This window comes from Octopus sinensis, unplaced genomic scaffold, assembly GCF_006345805.1.
Source record: "Octopus sinensis unplaced genomic scaffold, ASM634580v1 Contig00603, whole genome shotgun sequence".
NCBI classification, from domain to species: domain Eukaryota; kingdom Metazoa; phylum Mollusca; class Cephalopoda; order Octopoda; family Octopodidae; genus Octopus; species Octopus sinensis.
Genome location: NW_021824108.1, coordinates 1 through 19,885, shown reverse-complemented (window position 1 = coordinate 19,885; position 19,885 = coordinate 1). Strand labels below are relative to the sequence as shown.

At 37.5% G+C, this 19,885-nt stretch overlaps 1 long non-coding RNA gene across 2 annotated transcripts; it reads left to right on the top strand.

The window, feature by feature from the left end:
- Positions 1-6,650: 6,650 nt before the first annotated feature.
- Positions 6,651-19,864, top strand: LOC115226947. Of its 2 annotated transcripts, XR_003883051.2 has the most exons (4): positions 6,651-6,766; positions 9,649-9,726; positions 13,826-13,903; positions 19,694-19,864. It is a non-coding gene; the product is annotated as an uncharacterized LOC115226947 (long non-coding RNA). The 2 variants fall into 2 exon arrangements; XR_003883050.2 differs by lacking the exons at positions 6,651-6,766; positions 9,649-9,726 and adding an exon at positions 11,759-11,810.
- The last annotated feature ends 21 nt before the right edge of the window (positions 19,865-19,885 follow it).

Sequence of the window (19,885 nt, the reverse complement as noted above, 5' to 3'; positions counted from 1 at the left end):
AGTTCTGTACTTAGGCACACACACACAACCACACACACACACACACACACACACACACACACACACACACACACACACACACACTCACACACACACACACTCACACAGACAAACACACACAAGTAGTGATTTTAAGTTTGAGTATATATCTTGTAAAATGCTGTTTAAAGCCCGTTCACTGTATTCGGCTATCTGATGTCATCAACAATATAGACTTCAATACTTCTGGACTTTTTGCTGTCATCTCATAAATGAAGCAGTTTTTTATAATCCTTATATTTTTCAAAATTAAGATAAACAAAGTACTTTTTTCTGTTAATCTAAAACATATTCTCCTTCATTTTCTACAATGCTCTTCCATCTATCTGGTAGACTTGCAAGTCGCCTCTTCCAAAATTCACTTGTCCGTGATTAAAAATACTCCTCCATTACTTTTCTGACTTGACACTAATTCCTGCTTCCTTTACTTTACCGTCATCATTCAAAGATGCTTCTTGCTTAATTATGGAAACATTATTGATATGTGGTCATATCTGTGTGGGATTGACTTTGTTATGTTATAGGTGTTTTTGTTTCTGATATAACTTATGTTCTTTCTTCTCATGTTGTGTTATATTTATATATACAATACTCTTTCTTATGGCCACATGCTCGCCTTTATCAAGCCAATTATATAGATAGGTTCTTGTTGGTTTGTTCTTCCTAAATTTGACTTTCTATTGAATATTGACAAGTAAATATTTACTCATTAATAAATAAGCTTGATGTTAATCAATACGGTTTTCTCCTGCTCAATGTAATGACAATATTTAGAGGTGTCTCAGTGTTAAAATAAAGTAAAAACATGAAAATGGGAAATGGACTCAATTAAAGATTATGTAGGAACTCAATACTTTGTAATTGCTTTAATTAGTGGATAAACAAGCTATGAGTAAATTTAGATGAACTTTTGTGTAATTAGGGGCATTTGTTTTGAATATTTGTGTAATATTGTCATAATTTTTATTTATTCATCATTTGTAGTGCTGCACTTCCCTTACCTGAAGAGGATGAAATGCTCTCTGGTGTAGTGGTAGGTAGATATCTCGCCAGCCAGGGAGCGGACTTTCACCATAAAAACAACAAATATAACACACCATTTGACCTCATTAAGGACCCAAATTTGAGAAAAATTAGAAGCATTTTTACCACCACAGTAAGTATTTCCTGGCAATGGAACAGATAAACCAGTACATTTTCTATTTTGTATATAATCATGTTTATATGTTTATTTCGTTTTAATTCTACCCATACATTATACTGTCGCTAGTGTTTTTGTCAAAGGCCACACAATAAACAATATGCAGTTGTCAGGAGATCAAAGAAAGAACACGATTTAGATTACATTCACATGATTCGTAGTGTTGCCAGTTATACTTCACTGTCCATCACCACCTACCCCTCTTCGTTCCCTATTTTAAAGATTTGTGATCAATACGAAAATATAGATCTAAATAATGAAGTGAATGAATTCCATTTTGAAACTGTTACTTAGAATTAAGTGGAATTTATCTGTCTACCAACATCTTTTTCTCACTCTTCTATGTCCGAATCAGTCAATATTAAGAATGATTTCATAGAAAAATAACCTACAAACACACACCAACTGTGTATATATTATATTTCTGCAAATACTGATGGAATATTGCCACATATCTTCATAGAGAAAAAAACCTGCCAGGAAACGTAAATAATTCAAGTAACACATATACCATTACTAGGTGTTTTAGTCGCCTTTCACTCCCGTATTTTATAAGGTTTGGCAATTTCGTTGCCATACATCTCTCTGTATGAGCTACTTAAGAAGCAGACACATTTCCCCCTCAGTGAATATACAAAACTTTCTTTGTCTGTTGAAATTTAAATATCACTCTTTTACTTGTTTCAGTCATTTGACTGCGGCCATGCTGGAGCACTGCCTTTAGTCGAAAAATTCGACCCCAGATCTTATTCTGTGTAAGCCTAGTACTTATTTGCTGAAACGCTAGATTACGGGAACGTAAACACACCAACATTGGTTGTGAAGCGATGGTGGAGGGACAAACACAGACAGACAATTTACACAACCACCACACACACACATATATATATATATATATATATATATATATATATATATATATATATATATATGCGATGGGCTTCTTTCAGTTTCCCTCTACCAAATCCACTCAAAAAGCATTGGTCAGTCCGAAGCTATAGTAAAGTCACTTGCCGAAAGTGCCACGCAGTGGGACTGAACCCAGAACCATGTGGTTGGTAAGCAAGCTACTTACCACATCTACTCCTGCGCCTATTGTTCAGAGATATTGATTTTTGGTCTGCATAAATATAGATCTGTTTTCTTCAATTGACAAGCCTCAGAAGATTTTCTCTACTTTACAAATGATCGTTTATGTGAATGTTGTAATAATAATATAATGTCTATAGAGCGCAGCTGAAGTTACTGGAAAGGGGCAAATAGGGGACAGAAAACTGCAATTAGTCAAAGAAAGGCAGCAATGGAAGCTAGAAGTAGATGCACGATACATATAATAAAACAACCCGAAAGGAGGGAAACAGTAAAAGAGTTATATCAAAGAAAGAAGACATAGGTACATCAGGAAGAGTGTTAGGGAATTTCAGGAAATATGGAAGTTTTGAAGAATGCAGTGTCCTGATATCTAACAAGAGATATCAGTTTATTTCATGCTTCAAAAATTCTGAACAGCGAAAAATATTTCTGAAAGTCATGGGTGCTGCACTGCTTTTCTCTTTGTTCTAAGCATGTCTGCTGGTGTTGGAGAAATTGCTTTCAAAACGATTACCAAAGTTGTTGTTGGGAAGATGATGGATATTCTTGTGGGATTCCACTGAGTCAGCTGTTAGACATCCAAATTTTAATGTACTCAGATGATACCGAGAGAAACAATACATTCAAGATATGGTGAGTGACAGAGTGTATTTGCCTAGCTGTACGTAATATTCTAGACAGGATGGGGTTCCAGATTGGAGGTGAATACCGTAAGTTTGGACATACCATTTCCCATACGTAACTTTAAACAGACAACTTGACAAAGTGCAAGACAAAGCGTTTTCAGAGAGATGCTAAGATACTTTCGATCTTTTTGATGACTTTAGGAATGGGAATCATCCGTCAAATGTCCTTCTTGACATTAATCCCGAGGTCCAGTTCACCAGTAGACTTCTGAAGTTGGGTGTTGTGGAGGAAATTGGTAAATTCTGAGTTTACCTTCCATAATGTATAGTGGTGCACCTATCTACAACTAGCTTGATTTAGACAGCACCTTGCTGCAAATGTCCAGATGAGGCTGAAGCAATGATCTGTAGCGTAGAGTAACCTGCTTCAGTTTGGCATCAATTAAATTAATACATTTCCAGAACAACAATGGACTAAAACAGATCCTACCAATCTTCAGGTGTGATTCTATAGTATCATTACACTGTGACTACTTCTTGTTAAGCAAGAATGAACGACATCAGAGATTTAAGTAAATTAATCCTCACCCAAAATCAGACAGCTTCAACATAATTCGTTTGTGTGGCAGAGAATTAAAGGCTTTGGTGAAGTCGAGGTAAATAACATCTACCCAAAAGCCACAATATGTTATTTAGGTGATTGTCTTGAAGAAATTCTGTGAGTTGGTTACAGCAGCTAGAATTAGGGAAAAATCCAAATTGTGAGGATGGAATAAGGTTATGTGAATTCCAGATTCTTCAAAGTATCTCTCTCTGTCACAGAACACCATAAATTTGATGAGGCAGCTAATGAAAATGATTGGACAATAATTGGTAGTTATTAAGGGGTCACCTTTTTAATACTCTTCTTGGATAAGGAAATGACAGTGGCAATTTTCCATAGTTTTGTAGTCAGCCAAATTAGAAGAGGAGAAAAATTTAATGTAGTAGAAAAGAAGATGTCACATTTAAGGAACAAATATACGACGCCATCAATAAAGGGGAAGCATCGTGACACATAATCAACAGGTGTATCGATTGAGGACCCTTATCAGCAGAGTTAGTTATTTGCCGAGGCTTTTTCGACAATTTTCAAACAAGATGATGGTCGTGAACCCCCTCCATTTGATAGATGGGTACCTCCAATGCCTAGATTGGTCATCACTCGGGACGAAGTCGAACGCGTTATTCAAGGCCTCGATATCAACAAGGGTCACGGCCCTGATGGCATACACCCACAGGTTATCAAAGCGTTGGCTCCGGTCATCTGCCAACCTTTAACACTTCTATTCAATATGTCATTAGCGACGGGTGTTGTACCTGCGGACTAGAGAACAGCGATAATCTGCCCTATTTTCAAGAAAGGGTGCCGCAAAGACCCACTTAACTACCAACCGGTTTCCCTTACTTCAATATTCAGCAAGATATTCGAAACCATCCTTAAGAAAAGTATGTTGCTCCACCTCCAAAACACAGCCTCTATCTCTGATTCCCAACACGGCTTCGTGCTGAAGAGATCATGCTTGACCAGCTTTCTGGTAATGGAAGAATTGGTGGCGCGTATCCTGGATGATGGTGATGCTGTTGACATCGTTTTATTGGACTTTGCCAATGCTTTTGACTCGGTTAACCACCGCCTATTACTTGTCAAGCTTCAAGCATATAGTTTCCATCCGGATATTGTACGATGGGTTGGTGCCTTCCTCTCAGATCGCTCCTTCCAAGTCCAATTTAATGGTTCGCGGTCCGACGTCTCCAGTGTGAGCAGTGGCGTGCCTCAATGTTCAGTGCTTGGGCCGTTATTATTTTTAGTCTTCGTAAATGACTTGCCCGACGACCTCACGCAACACACCCTTCTATTTGCCGACGATGTCAAACTGGTTGCTCCTCACAGTGATATAGAGGATCTTCGTCGATGCCTCCACCAAGTTCGGAGGTGGTCAAACAAACGGGACCTGTGTCTGAACGTGTCAAAGTGCGGTCATCTGCCTGTTGGCTCTCCTCCTGCAACTCAACTTGATTTCGAGCCGGGTCGTCTGCTGCTGGAGATGACCGATCAGGTAAAGCACCTGGGTATCTTGGTGGATTCCTCCTTTTCGCCTTCGGCCCAGTGCGTCCATGCTGCCAACAAAGCACGCGGAATTCTGTTCTTGATTCAACGGTCATTCGGAATGCTCACAGCAGCCATATTCCTACCACTCTATGTCATGCTGGTGAGACCCATATTGGAGTATGGGATTCAAGCCTCTTCTCCTTATCTCCTCAAAGACATACAGCATCTCGAAAGAGTCCAGAAGCTGGCTACCCGCATGGTTCTTGGTCTTAAGCATTTGTCTTATGAAGAAAGGCTGAAGACGCTCGACCTTTATTCTCTAGAAAAACGACGACGCCGTGGTGATCTCATTCTTGCTCACAACATCATAAGCAGAAAGTGTAACCTCTCGAAAGAGCTGTTCTTTACTCCTGCTCCAGAGCGTCGGCTGCGGGGTCATTCCGAAAAGCTCTATCTACGACAATTTCATCTCAATCGAAGGAGAGGGGCTTTCTCCGTCCGGGTTGCGGGTCCGTGGAATAAGCTGCCGGACGACATAGTGAAGATGTCGACGACCGCTCGGTTCAAAGTCTCTCTTGACCAGAAATGGTCTGAACTCTTTGTATGACCACCCTCTCTGTACATAACTCCCTATCCTCCTACATAACCTTTGAGCCAATAAAAAAAGGAATTGAAAAAAATATTGAATTGAATTGAATATGTATATATATATACATATATGATAGATCGCTAGCCACTACACATTCTTTATTTTCTCTCCTTGTTTCCTTCTGTATTCCTTCCTGTTGAAGAGTGTAGGCTCGAAACTTTAAAGACTTTTTCACTTCCCGAGCGTTAAACTTATACATATGTTTGTTGTCTACACTACTTGTCTTCGTCTTGTTTTTTCTTTTCGTGAATTCCTCTCTCACTCTCTCTCTCTGTATATGTATATGTATATGTATATATATAAGTAATACTCGTAGGCCACGCCAGCGTGACTATCTGTTCCAATGGACTCCACTGCGAATTTTGAACCCCAAGAGACAACTCCTCCAGTTGGTTAACAATGCGGAACTGCATCCGATAAATTGCAGCAGGGGAGCGAACCCCTACCATCTTCTAGGGATGTGTCTAGCTGACCAGTACTAGTTTCGGGTAATTTCTGCCACTCTGCAGTGCTGGAAACCTCATCTGCTAATCTGTGTTGACGGAATGTATACAATACAGTATGTGTATATAAAGAAACCTGTGTAGATATTTTCTTCAGAAGAAATGAGTTCGATGTTAGAAGTGAAATATATTTCTGGAAGATATGCAGTTCACTGTGTGTCAACCAATTTCTATGATGTATCAGGGTCAAGACAAACATTTATCAATGTATGTATGCATGTGTGTGTATGTATGTGTGTGTGTGTTGTGTTTCTGCGTCATTTAACTACACAAAATGCTGTATGTATGTAATGTTTAAAGAAGATTTCTGCTCTACTCTTGGTAGTTACTGATGTATCTTATAATATTCTCTATTCCGAACATGTAAATAAATAATATTTGTTATAAATGAATGTTATTGATTGGATATTTCTGTTTTATCCACAGATGTTTGTGGTGCAGAAAAAGCGGCCACAACAAAAGTTCATCCATGTGGACACCTTGTAATATGTAAGGGATGTTCAAACGTTACACTTCAACGATGTTTGAAGTGCGGGAAACCTGTAACGAGCAGAACTGGAGATGGTAAGAAATCTTGCTGATCTGTCTGTTTGTCCTGCTTGTCCCACTGCCCTTATTGTGTAGAATAATATACTTCATGTTGTTATGTAGGCAGAGGTCTGCCATAATCTGGCAGATTTATGATAAAAGGTGTTCCTAGTGTCTGTTCTCTGTAATAGTATATCTCTCACACTACATCCACCAAACATTGACCTTATCCAAGTAGGAAACATGTCACACTTCAAGAGGGTTGTAGTCTGCAACATAAAAATAATGGAAGATTCTGCAAGATAATTAGTGAGTAACTGAAGTATCAATAAATCTCCATCAGCTCTATAATTAATTATGAGTTATTATAAGATAATTATGAGTTATTAGAAGATAATTAAATACAACAGTACTTACAAGGACATCAGTGTCATCTTTGGTAAAGTATTAAATTTAGTAGAATATTTTAAAGGAGTAAATTGTATGTGTCACCTGTTTTGAGACTTCAACACGCAACTCCATGTTGCTGTGTTGGTCTTTGGGTGATATCAAGGCTAACAGAGACACTGTTTTGTCCGTCTCTCAAATTTAGGTTTTGGTTCTGACTTGAGTGTCACATTCCAACCAGATCATGAAACCTTCAAATATATCTTGAATGAGATGACATTCTGGTGAACTGTGAAGTTAAAATTAGGGATTATCAGCAACAATGTTTAACAAAGAGATCAGGTGTATGTTTCTCCTTCTTGAAGTGGTTGTGACATGTGTTTGTTGTTATATCTTTGATGAATAAATTTGTTGACACTGGAATCAAACAGGTTGTTAGTGAAGATCAGGGTTTTGAAAAGGCAATAGATTTGGCATAGATATAAGCAGGGAAACCAAAACCTACAGATTAACTGTTATTAGGTGATAATTAAGTGATATAATTACAGCATTGTTAGATTATGTAGGATATCTTAACAGAGAGAGGAAATTTACAAAGATCAACTAGAGTTCGTTTTGGAGCTAAATATTGGCTATTACATGGGTCCACTGTTGAAAGTATAAAAATATTGACCAAAACAATTATGATCGCCGGTTGGCCATTGATGGTATGAATGTTTCTCATTAATAAAATATAGATTATTAATAAATATAAAGAACTTGTGCTATAAATAAATATAAAACTTGGAGACACATATTTCAGAGAGTCCAAAGTTTGAAGAGAAGGGAGTGCAGACTGTGGCAGAGACAGTTGATGAGTTTAAAATAAGAGATCTTAATTAATTTCTATGGATTTTACATTCACCTCAGCTATTTTGCGTATTAGAATGGTGGAGAACAAATCCCATCTCTAATTTCCATTTGAAAGGTTAGCTCTAAAGTAATTGTATTAAAAATATTACTGAAATTTCATAAAGTCATGGTTAACGTGTTTGGTAAAATGGATAAATTAAAAGCCACAATAGAGTTAATATTGTCTTCTGGAAGATGGAACTATAATTTATTATTTTAGGTGTAAACTCGTGAATTAATAAAATAGTTGTTTGTTTTTCTACTAAGATCTTTCGTAAGTTTTCTGATAGGTTATTCTTGATGTTGTTATGTAGCCAGATGTCTGTCGTAATATTTTGTATTTTCTGGGGTTGTGTACCCTGAATGTCTCTGGTTAGAATACATTTTGTTGTTGCAAATTAGAAAATTCTAATTAAATATTAACTCTGTATAAGAATATTCATCATGAACTTAATTTTATTAAATGTTAAATTTAGTATTGAACCGTGAATATCTGTTTATATTTAAACAAATTATTGGTGTTTATACAAAATATACGATCAGAAATTGAATATGACTTGAATACACAAATCCTTCTTTGTAGCTATATATAATATACACTTATTACATTGTTTGAACAACATTTACCATCCATATAGTCATTCTTTTTCTCACTCTTGTTAGATTTTAGATGATATTAATGCTAAAAGAGGCACAGTTTTCTGAGTGTTTCACCCTTTGGTCTTGATTGTTGCGTTCAAATTATTTAATGAAAGATAATCATTGTTATTTGACCAGGAAATGAATTAATCATTAGTATTTGGCAGTGGACTTGGTTATATCTTTCTTCGTTTGCTCATGGAACTACCATAATATTAGCTGTGCTGAGACACAATCATATTCATTGTAATGAAGGCTATATGTTCTTTACTCAGATTATATACAATCTATATTGATATCTAGTATTGCACCGTCAAGCACAGTGCCATTGTATCACATATATACCCAATTATCATGATAATTAATAAGCTATAATTCATTAACTCTCTTACATTTGTATGTCTGAAATGTAAACTGATTTTGTCATAGGAACATCCTGTACCCTCACATTACATGTTATATCTTGTTAGGGATCATGTTGGGGAAGGGTGTATGGAATTTGGCTTGTGGAGATGTTTTTTAGGGGACAGATTGTGTGCGGGGTGGGGGGTATGCACATAAAGGACATGTCTTTATGGGCGCAGTTTTACTTAATTAGAGAGGAATGTTGATTAGTGAATTCTAGAGATGAGAGGACTGTGCCATGCCATAGGTTTGGCACAGTTATAAGAAAAGAAAGACAATGCTAAGAGAAAACTGTCATCAAGTGTTAATTAAATGAGATAATTGCAACATTGTTAGAATATTTAATGTGTTTTTAGAGAGAGAGAGAGAGAGGGAGAGGGTGGATTAGAAATGTTAGTCTGTTTTATTGTGGTCATATTGAGTTATTACATGGGACCACTGTAGAAAGTACAGAAATATTGACCAAAACCATAATGGTCAACATTTGACCATTAACGACAGAATTGAATGTCTCACAATAACAAGATAGAGTTTAATATAAATAAAGATGAAGAAAGTTTATTTTTAAATGTAAAACTTGGAAATATTTATTTCAGAGGCTCCAAAGTTTGAAGACAGGTGTGTACAAATAGAGGCTATATGTCAGGAAATAGGGGCTGCATCTCAGGCAATTGGTGAGTATAAAATAATAGTTCCCAATTGATTTCTGTAAGGTTTTCTTCCCCCGAGTATATTGTGCTTGAAAGAATAACTGAAAACAGATTCCATTCCTATTTTCCAATTGAACGATTATCTGTATAATAATTGAATTAAAGATATCGATTTACTGAGAGTTTATGAAATACCCATTGAGGTTAATGCTGTTGGTAATAATGTTCAAATTAGAAGACACAATAGAGTTAATTTTGTCATTTGGTCAAGAACTCATCATCATCATCATCGTTTAACGTCCGTTTTTATAGTAGCATGGGTCGGACGATTTCACTGGCAAGGCAGTAGGCTGCGTCAGGCTGCAATGTGATCTGGCAAGGTTTCCACATATGTATGCCATTCCTAACGCCAACCACTCCGAGAGTGTGGTGGGTGCTTTTAACGTGCCACCGACACAGGAGCCAGTCGGGGTGGGTGCTGGCATCAACCACGTTCGGATGGTGTTTCTTATGTGCCAACGGCACAGGGAACTAGTCAGGCGTCAGTGACAAGGACCTATGCTTCTATGGTACTTATAACGTGACACAGGAACAGGTGCCAGCCAGGCGGCACTGGCATCGGTCACAACTACAATTTCCATTTTGATTTCGATTTTAATTTGATTTTGATTTGTGATTTCTGGTTTTTGGTTTTACTTGACTCGGAAATTCTTCTCAAGCGCAACTTATCACTCTGTGATTCAAGGGTACTTTTAAAAGGGGCTGGTTATGCGCCACTGGTATAGGCTACAGCTGTGATCTCACTTCACTTGCCGAGTCCTCTTAATCACGTCATATTTCCAGAGGTCTCTGTCTCTTGCCATTACCTCTGTGAGGGCCAACGTTCGAAGGTCGTTTCACCACGTCATGCCTGTCTTCCTGGGTCACCCCTTTCCACGGGTTCCTTCCACTGTTAGGGTGTAACGCTTCTTCCCACAGCACTCCTCATCCATACACATGACCATACCAGTGCAGTTGTCTCTCTTGTACACCACATCTGATGCTTCTTATGTCTAACACTTCTCTCAGGCCTCTTCACTCTGCCTTGTGTGCACACTGACATCGTTGCGTTCAAATTATTTAATGGAAGTTAGTCATTGTTATTTGACCAGGAAATGAATTAAGCATTAGTATTTGACAGTGGACTTGGTTATATCTTTCTTCGTTTGCTCATGGAACTACCATAATATTAGCTGTGCTGAGACACAATCATATTCATTGTAATGAAGGTTATATGTTCTTTACTCAGATTATATACAATCTATATTGATATCTAGTATTGCACCGTCAAGCACTGTGCCATTGTATCACATATATACCCAATTATCATGATAATTAATAAGCTATAATTCATTAACTCTCTTACATTTGTATGTATGAAATGTAAACATATTTTGTCATAGGGACCTTGTGTACCTTCACTTAACATTTTACACCTTGTTAGGGATTTAGGGATCATGTGGGGAAGGGTGTATGGAATTTGGCTTGTGGAGATGATTTTTAGGGGACAGATTGTGTGCGGGGTGGGGGGTATGCACATAAAGGACATGTCTTTATGGGCGCAGTTTTACTTAATTAGAGAGGAATGTTGATTAGTGAATTCTAGAGATGAGAGGACTGTGCCATGCCATAGATTTGGCGCAGTTATAAGAAAAGAAAGACAATGCTAAGAGAAAACTCTTATCAAGTGTTAATTAAATGAGATAATTGGTACATTGTTAGAATATTTAATGTGTTTTTAGAGAGAGAGAGAGAGAGAGAGAGAGAGGGAGAGGGTGGATATAGAAATGTTAGTCTGTTTTATTGTTTCATATTGGGCTATTACATGGGACCACTGTAGAAAGTACAGAAATATTGACCAAAACCATAATGGTCAACATTTGACCATTAACAACAGAAATTGAATGTCTCACAATAACAAGATAGAGTTTATATAAATAAGATGAAGAAAGTTTATTTTTAAATGTAAAACTTGGAAATATTTATTTCAGAGGCTCCAAAGTTTGAAGACAGGTGTGTACAAACAGAGGCTACATGTCAGGAATTAGGGGCTACATCTCAGGCAATTGGTGAGTATAAAATAATAGTTCCCAATTGATTTCTGTAAGGTTTTCTTCCCCCGAGTATATTGTGCTCGAAAGAATAACTGAAAACAGATTCCATTCCTATTTTCCAATTGAACGATTATCTGTATAATAATTGAATTAAAGATATCGATTTACTGTGAGTTTATGAAATACCCATTGAGGTTAATGCTGTTGGTAATAATGTTCAAATTTTAGACACAAAAGAGTTAATTTTGTCATTTGGTCACAGAACTCATCATCATCATCATCAACATCACCATCGTTTAACGTCCGTTTTTTATGGTGGCATGGATTGGATGATTTCACTGGCAAGGCAGTAGGCTGCGCCAGGCTCCAATGTGATCTGGCAAGGTTTCCACATATGTATGCCATTCCTAACGCCAACCACTCCGAGAGTGTGGTGGGTGCTTTTTACGTGCCACCGACACAGGAGCCAGTCGGGGTGGGTGCTGGCATCAACCACGTTCGGATGGTGTTCTTATGTGCCAACGGCACAGGGAACTAGTCAGGCGGCAGTGACAAGGACCTATGCTTCTATGGTACTTATAACGTGACACAGGAACAGGTGCCAGCCAGGCGGCACTGGCATCGGTTACAACTACAATTTCCATTTTGATTTCGATCTTAATTTGATTTTGATTTGTGATTTCTGGTTTTTGGTTTTACTTGACTCGGAAATTCTTCTCAAGCGCAACTTATCACTCTGTGATTCAAGGGTACTTTTAAAAAGGGCTGGTTATGCGCCACTGGTATATGCTACAGCCATGATCTCACTTCACTTGCCGAGTCCTCTTAATCACGTCATATTTCCAGAGGTCTCTGTCTCTTGCCATTACCTCTGTGAGGGCCAACGTTCGAAGGTCGTTTCACCACGTCATGCCTGTCTTCCTGGGTCACCCCTTTCCACGGGTTCCTTCCACTGTTAGGGTGTAACGCTTCTTCCCACAGCACTCCTCATCCATACACATGACCATACCAGTGCAATTGTCTCTCTTGTACACCACATCTGATGCTTCTTATGTCTAACACTTCTCTCAGGCCTCTTCACTCTGCCTTGTGTGCACACTGACATCGTTGCATTCAAATTATTTAATGGAAGTTAGTCATTGTTATTTGACCGGGAAATGAATTAGTCATTAGTATTTGGCAGTGGACTTGGTTATATCTTTCTTCGTTTGCTCATGGAACTACCATAATATTAGCTGTGCTGAGACACAATCATATTCATAGTAATGAAGGCTATATGTTCTTTACTCAGATTATATACAATCTATATTGATATCTAGTATTGCACCGTCAAGCACTGTGCCATTGTATCACATATATACCCAATTATCATGATAATTAATAAGCTATAATTCATTAACTCTCTTACATTTGTATGTCTGAAATGTAAACTGATTTTGTCATAGGGACCTCGTGTACCCTCACCTAACATTTTACACCTTGTTAGGGATCATGTTGGGGAAGGGTGTATGGAATTTGGCTTGTGGAGATGATTTTTAGGGGACAGATTGTGTGCGGGGTGGGGGGTATGCACGTAAAGGACATGTCTTTATGGGCTCAGTTTTACTTAATTAGAGAGGAATGTTGATTAGTGAATTCTAGAGATGAGAGGACTGTGCCATGCCATAGATTTGGCGCAGTTATAAGAAAAGAAAGACAATGCTAAGAGAAAACTGTTATCAAGTGTTAATTAAATGAGATAATTGCAACATTGTTAGAATATTTAATGTTTTTAGAGAGAGAGAGAGAGAGAGAGGAGAGAGAGAGGGAGAGGGTGGATATAGAATGTTAGTCTGTTTTATTGTTTCATATTGGGCTATTACATGGGACCACTGTAGAAAGTACAGAAATATTGACCAAAACCATAATGGTCAACATTTGACCATTAACAACAGAAATTGAATGTCTCACAATAACAAGATAGAGTTTAATATAAATAAAGATGAAGAAAGTTTATTTTTAAATGTAAAACTTGGAAATATTTATTTCAGGGGCTCCAAATTGTGAGGACAGGTGTGTACAAACAGAGGCTACATGTCAGGAATTAGGGGCTACATCTCAGGCAATTGGTGAGTATAAAATAATAGTTCCCAATTGATTTCTGTAAGGTTACTTCCCCCGAGTATATTGTGCTCGAAAGAATAACTGAAAACAGCTTCCATTCCTATTTTCCAATTGAACGATTATCTCTATAATAATTGTATTAAAGATATCGATTTACTGTGAGTTTATGAAATACCCATTGAGGTTAATGCTGTTGGTAATAATGTTCAAATTAGAAGACACAATAGAGTTAATTTTGTCATTTGGTCACAGAACTCATCATCATCATCATCATCATCATCATTTAACATCCGTTTCTTATGGTGGCATGGGTCGGACGATTTCACTGGCAAGGCAGTAGGCTGCGTCAGGCTGCAATGTGATCTGGCAAGGTTTCCACATATGTATGCTATTCCTAACGACAACCACTTCGAGAGTGTGGTGGGTGCCTTTTACGTGCCACCGACACAGGAGCCAGTTGAAGTTGGGGCTGGCATTGTCCACGTTCGGAAGGTACTTTTTATGTGCCAACGGCACAGGGAACCAGTCAGGCGGCACTGGCAACAAACAATGTTTGAATGGTACTTATTATGTGCCAGCCAGGCGGCACTGGCATTGGCCATAATTACAATTTGCATTTTGATTTCGATCTTGATTTGATTTTGATTTGTGATTTCTGGTTTTTGGTTTTACTTGACTCGGAAATTCTTCTCAAGCGCAACTTATCACTCTGTGATTCAAGGGTACTTTTAAAAGGGGCTGGTTATGCGCCACTGGTATAGGCTACAGCTGTGATCTCACTTCACTTGCCGAGTCCTCTTAATCACATCATATTTACAGTGGTCTCTGTCTCTTGCCATTACCTCTGTGAGGCCCAACGTTCGAAGGTCGTTTCACCACGTCATCCCCTGTCTTCCTGGGTCACCCCTTTGCACGGGTTCTTTCCACTGTGAGGGTGTAACACTTCTTCCCACAATTCTCCTCATCCATACCCATAACCATACCAGTGCAGTTGTCTCTCTTGTACACCACATCTGATGCTTCTTATGTCTAACACTTCTCTCAGGCCTCTTCACTCTGCCTTGTGTACACACTGACATCGTTGCGTTCAAATTATTTAATAGAATATAGTCATTGTTATTTGACCGGGAAATGAATTAGTCATTAGTATTTGGCAGTGGACTTGGTTATATCTTTCTTCGTTTGCTCATGGAACTACCATAATATTAGCTGTGCTGAGACACAATCATATTCATTGTAATGAAGGTTATATGTTCTTTACTCAGATTATATACAATCTATATTGATATCTAATAATGACCGAGAACAGGTTCCAATGCTAGATTTCATTTGAATGCTTAGCTATAAAGAAATTCTGTTCTTCTACAACAACACAAATATCCAATAAATGTACTTTATGCAAACATCAGTTACTCATTCACTCGCAGAAAGAAAGATACAAAAATTAAATATAAACCCTGAAACGGTTCTCTCCCGTTAAGGAGAATATTCGCCCTGTTTGTCATCTCATTGTACTCATTCATTCTCTCTCTCTCACTCATGCTCTTTCTCTCCGTCTTTTCAAGAAAGATGCTGGTTAAAAGTTTCAATACAATAAATGATATCATCCTCATCCTTTCTCATCTGCTCTCCATGCTCCCATACACTAGGTGGGTCATCACTGTCCAAGTCAGTTGTATCTGAAATTACTGCCAACCGTCATTTGTTGAGGAAAACATCTCACTTAAACATTGCAGCTTTTCTAAGGTGGTAGACCCTTTCTAACCCCAACCACTTTATAAAAGGTCCTGGGTATATTTTATTGTCGCACAAGCATTAGAAATGATCATCAATTTCCCAACAATATCAAACGTTCCTTTCAAACTTGTGGTGTCATCTTTCCTAGTTTCCAACAACCACTTCCTAGTGTGTTCTGGGAGCATTTAATTATAGCACAAGTAGTAATCAAGTTGTGCTACATTCTATATAATTAGACGGTCCTCACTACTCTATGATGTTTTGCTTCACTGAAGCTGATGACATTTTCAGGAGGTGAGAAGGGAATGTGATGACAAAAGAATCAGGATGCGGGGAGAGAAATTTGCAATACCCCCTCTCCCGGCTGTGGGGTCTTTGTCTTACATGTCTTTTGGCTAAATATTCCAGTACTTGTGCGTTACACAAAGGGGCCACGTACACTCTGTGAGGTGGTTGGCATCAATAAGAACATCCTACCGTAGAAAACCATGCCAAAGAAACCATCTGGGGCCTGGTGCAGTTGTCTGGCTTGTCAGATCCTGTCAAGATTTCCAACCCATTCCAGCATGGAAAACAAACTTTGAATGTTGATGATGATGATGATGTCTTCCAGTAACTCATCATAATTCTTTGTCTTAGATTGTTACAGTAGTTTCCTGTCTGGTATAACATATTAGCTCAGTATAATAATATCGATTGTGGAAACCGATTCAGTGATTTTGATAACATTCATATTGAACAGAGAACATATGTTCACATTTGAACAAAACATTGATGCTAACATATGCAATACATGGAAAGGAATGAACGTAAGAGATTCCTGTGTGACTTGAACTCACAACTCTTTTCTAACTATATATATATAATTATCGCTTGTTACGATGTTTCAATAACGTTTACTGTCCATATAGACATCGTTATACTGACAATTGTTGGCTTTGAGATGGTTTCAATTGTAAGAGAGTCACTGTTTTCAGTCTTTCACATTTTGGTTTTACTTCCGACTTGATTGTTATGTTGAAATTAGATCATGGAACCTGGTCATTGTTATTTGACCAAGAAAAGAATTCATCATTAGTATTCGGTACTGGAAATGGTTACATTTTTCTATGGTTTCTCATGGAACTGCCATCATATCAACTGTGCTGAGACACAACCATATTCATTGTAACAAATGTCACATGTTCTTCACACAGATTTTATACAATCTATATTGATAGTTAGTGTTTAAACGCCGCATTAACATGATAATTAATCAGCTATCATTCATTAACTCTCTTAAACTTGTCTGTCTGGAAGTTTCATAGCATTATCTTGTACCCTCATCTGATATTTTACACCTTGTTACCCTCAAAGTTAACATAACTTTTATATGGGTACACAACCACATCCCTACGAACTAGTTTTTACAGATGTATGCCCTTCCCACAATAATAAAGTGTTGATTATCAATAACTATAATGAAATTATACTATAAAACGTAAAACTTGAAAATATTCATTTCAAACACTCCAACGTCTGTGAAGGATGCCTTGACAACATCACAGCCAGTTTGTGAGAAGCAAATAACAGTACCTCATGGATTTCTATATTTTTAACCTTCACCTGAGCATTTGTAGTTTATCAGAATGACTGAGGACAAGATCCATTCCTAATTTACATCTGAAATTTTAGCTGTATAATAATTCTATTAGACATTTTGATATCAATGGAATTTCACAAAATATCCAACGGGGTTGGCATGGTTCGGAAAATGGATAATTTAGAAGACAATAGAATTAATACTGTATTTTGAAACGGAGGACTAAAATATGTAGTTACTAAGTTTACTGATAGGTTATTGCTGTTGTTGCTATTTAGGCAAATGTCTCTCATAATATGACAGATTTACAATGAAATGTGTTCCGTATGTGAACACCCTGCCTTTTGTTCTCACTGATAATAAATTTATCATTACATCCCCTAAACATTGTCTTTATCCATGTAAAAGCATTAGGTTTGATGTTGAGACAACTGTTCTCTCTCTCCCTCTCTCTCCAAGATAGACACTGATGACCCTCATCATTTATCATCTGATGTCTATGCTCCTATCGATTGGATGGATGATTCCTATCCATGTCAGTTCTTATTAACAAATACTGTCCGCCTTGATTGGATGAGGAACACATTCCGGCTTTTCTATGGTGATGTGCCTTTCCTAACATCAACCACTTTAAAAAGGGCCTTGGGCACAATTTTGCTCCAAAAGCCCTAGAAAAATGATCATGTCGTCAACAAAATTAAACGCTCCTCTTTAACTTCTACAAGGAAATTCTGTTTGCAGATACTGAGAACAGAAAGCTAAAATACAATAAAGATGAACTGGATGGATATATGCAGGAGATCCAAAGCAAAAGCAATGATTCCCATTCATAGACAGTTTGAAATGTCCATTGAAACCAGCAATCAAATACCGATTGATTAGTTCAGACTAATTTCAACCTTGAATATTGATGGCAAGATTTATAAGGTTGTATTCACAAAGAGATCAACTGTAAATCTACAGAATAATGAATATGGGACTAAAAGTATCTTGAAGACTGGAATCCTCTGGCATTCCAGGCTGTGTGGAACATGTGTCTTAAATCTAGGATGTGATACAAGACGGAAAGAAGAATAAAAGGGATTGAATGTTGTGTGATTTGATCTGGTTTATGGTTCTCTAGCAAACAAATTGTTGATGGAAGCAGTGGACCTGTTTTATATATGAGAAAAGATTAAGGATCTGATGAGGAGCTGCTATAACAATTTCAATATGCAGTTCTTGAGGAAAACTTTCTCGGTAGACTGGTATCATTTTGAAGCGGGAATTGCTGTAGTTTCTACAAAATCAGTCATTTGGTTTGTGATTTTTATGGAGATGTTACTTAAATCAGCAGATTGATAAGAAATGGCTCAAAGGAAAACACTGGAGAAGACATTAATGGATTACATGACAATAGTAACAACAAATAAAAGGATATGCAAATAGTTCTGGATTAACTGAGTAGACTGAGGAACTTGGTGAAGAATGTGGTTCAATGCAAATGGGTAATGCAGCCCGTCATTTGTGAAAGGTCAGCAGAAACAAGTGAAGGTCAAAATAGCAGGAGAAACCCTGATGAAGTTTAAAGGGAAACTTGAAAAACTATTACGACGATGGTAAACTACCTAATTTTGCAATAAGAGTAAAGGCATTGAGATCAAGTCACAGAACGAAGATGGTTAAAAGAAACAAATATGCCAAACATTCTGGAAAATAAAAGATTTGGAGCTCGCACTTTGTATTCCCGTCTTTCTTATATATTTTTGAGTATCAGTCCTTTTGTACCATTTCAGATGTCTTCACTGCAATAATGTGTAGATGTCCAGTTGTATGTAGTGAATGGGGTTTTGTACAAGTGTGCAGTGTTTTAGGACACCTGATATCACTTTTTGTTTCATCTGTGGAGAACTGATCATTGCTCACCTGTATTAAGGAGTCTTAAAATATTCCCTGCACCAGATAATGACCAGGTGAACTGGCATGTGGGATGATAAAATTCAAGATTTCCAACAGCAAAGAGAACAGGTATTACGTTTATTTTACTTGAAGTGGTGTGTCATGCAATTCTGACGAGATCTTTGGAGACCACATTGGATGATATTGGACTTTAGCAGAAGATGAGGAGAATGGTGGTTAGTGAAGTGTAGAGTTCAGAGGACAGTCACATGTCATAGATTTGGTACAGATATATGAAAGGAGAGAGAGAACTATGAAATGATAATTGAATGAAATAATTGCAACATTGTTAGATTATGTAGGATGTCTCTGTTAAAGAGAAACAAGGTTTCGGAAAGTTAGTCTATTTTGTTGCGGGCCTAAATATTGAGCTATTACCTGGTCCCACAATGGAAAGTATAAAAATACTGAGCAAAACCCTAGTGGTTACCAGCCAACCACTGATGATAACAATGTCCCACAACAATAAACTACAGAATATTTATAGAGATAAATAAGTTTTACAATAAATTATAAAAGCTGGAAATATTTATTTCAGAGAGTCCAGTTCTGAAGGAGAAAGATCTTCTGAGAGTGGCTAAGAGGTTAGGACGTGATTGGTGGCAAATAGGTGAGTATATTTGATTTCTATATATTTTACTTTCACCTGATCTATTTTATTTGTCAGAATGAATGAGAACAAGTTACATTCCTCATTTCCAATTGATAGGTCATCTGTATGACAATTTTA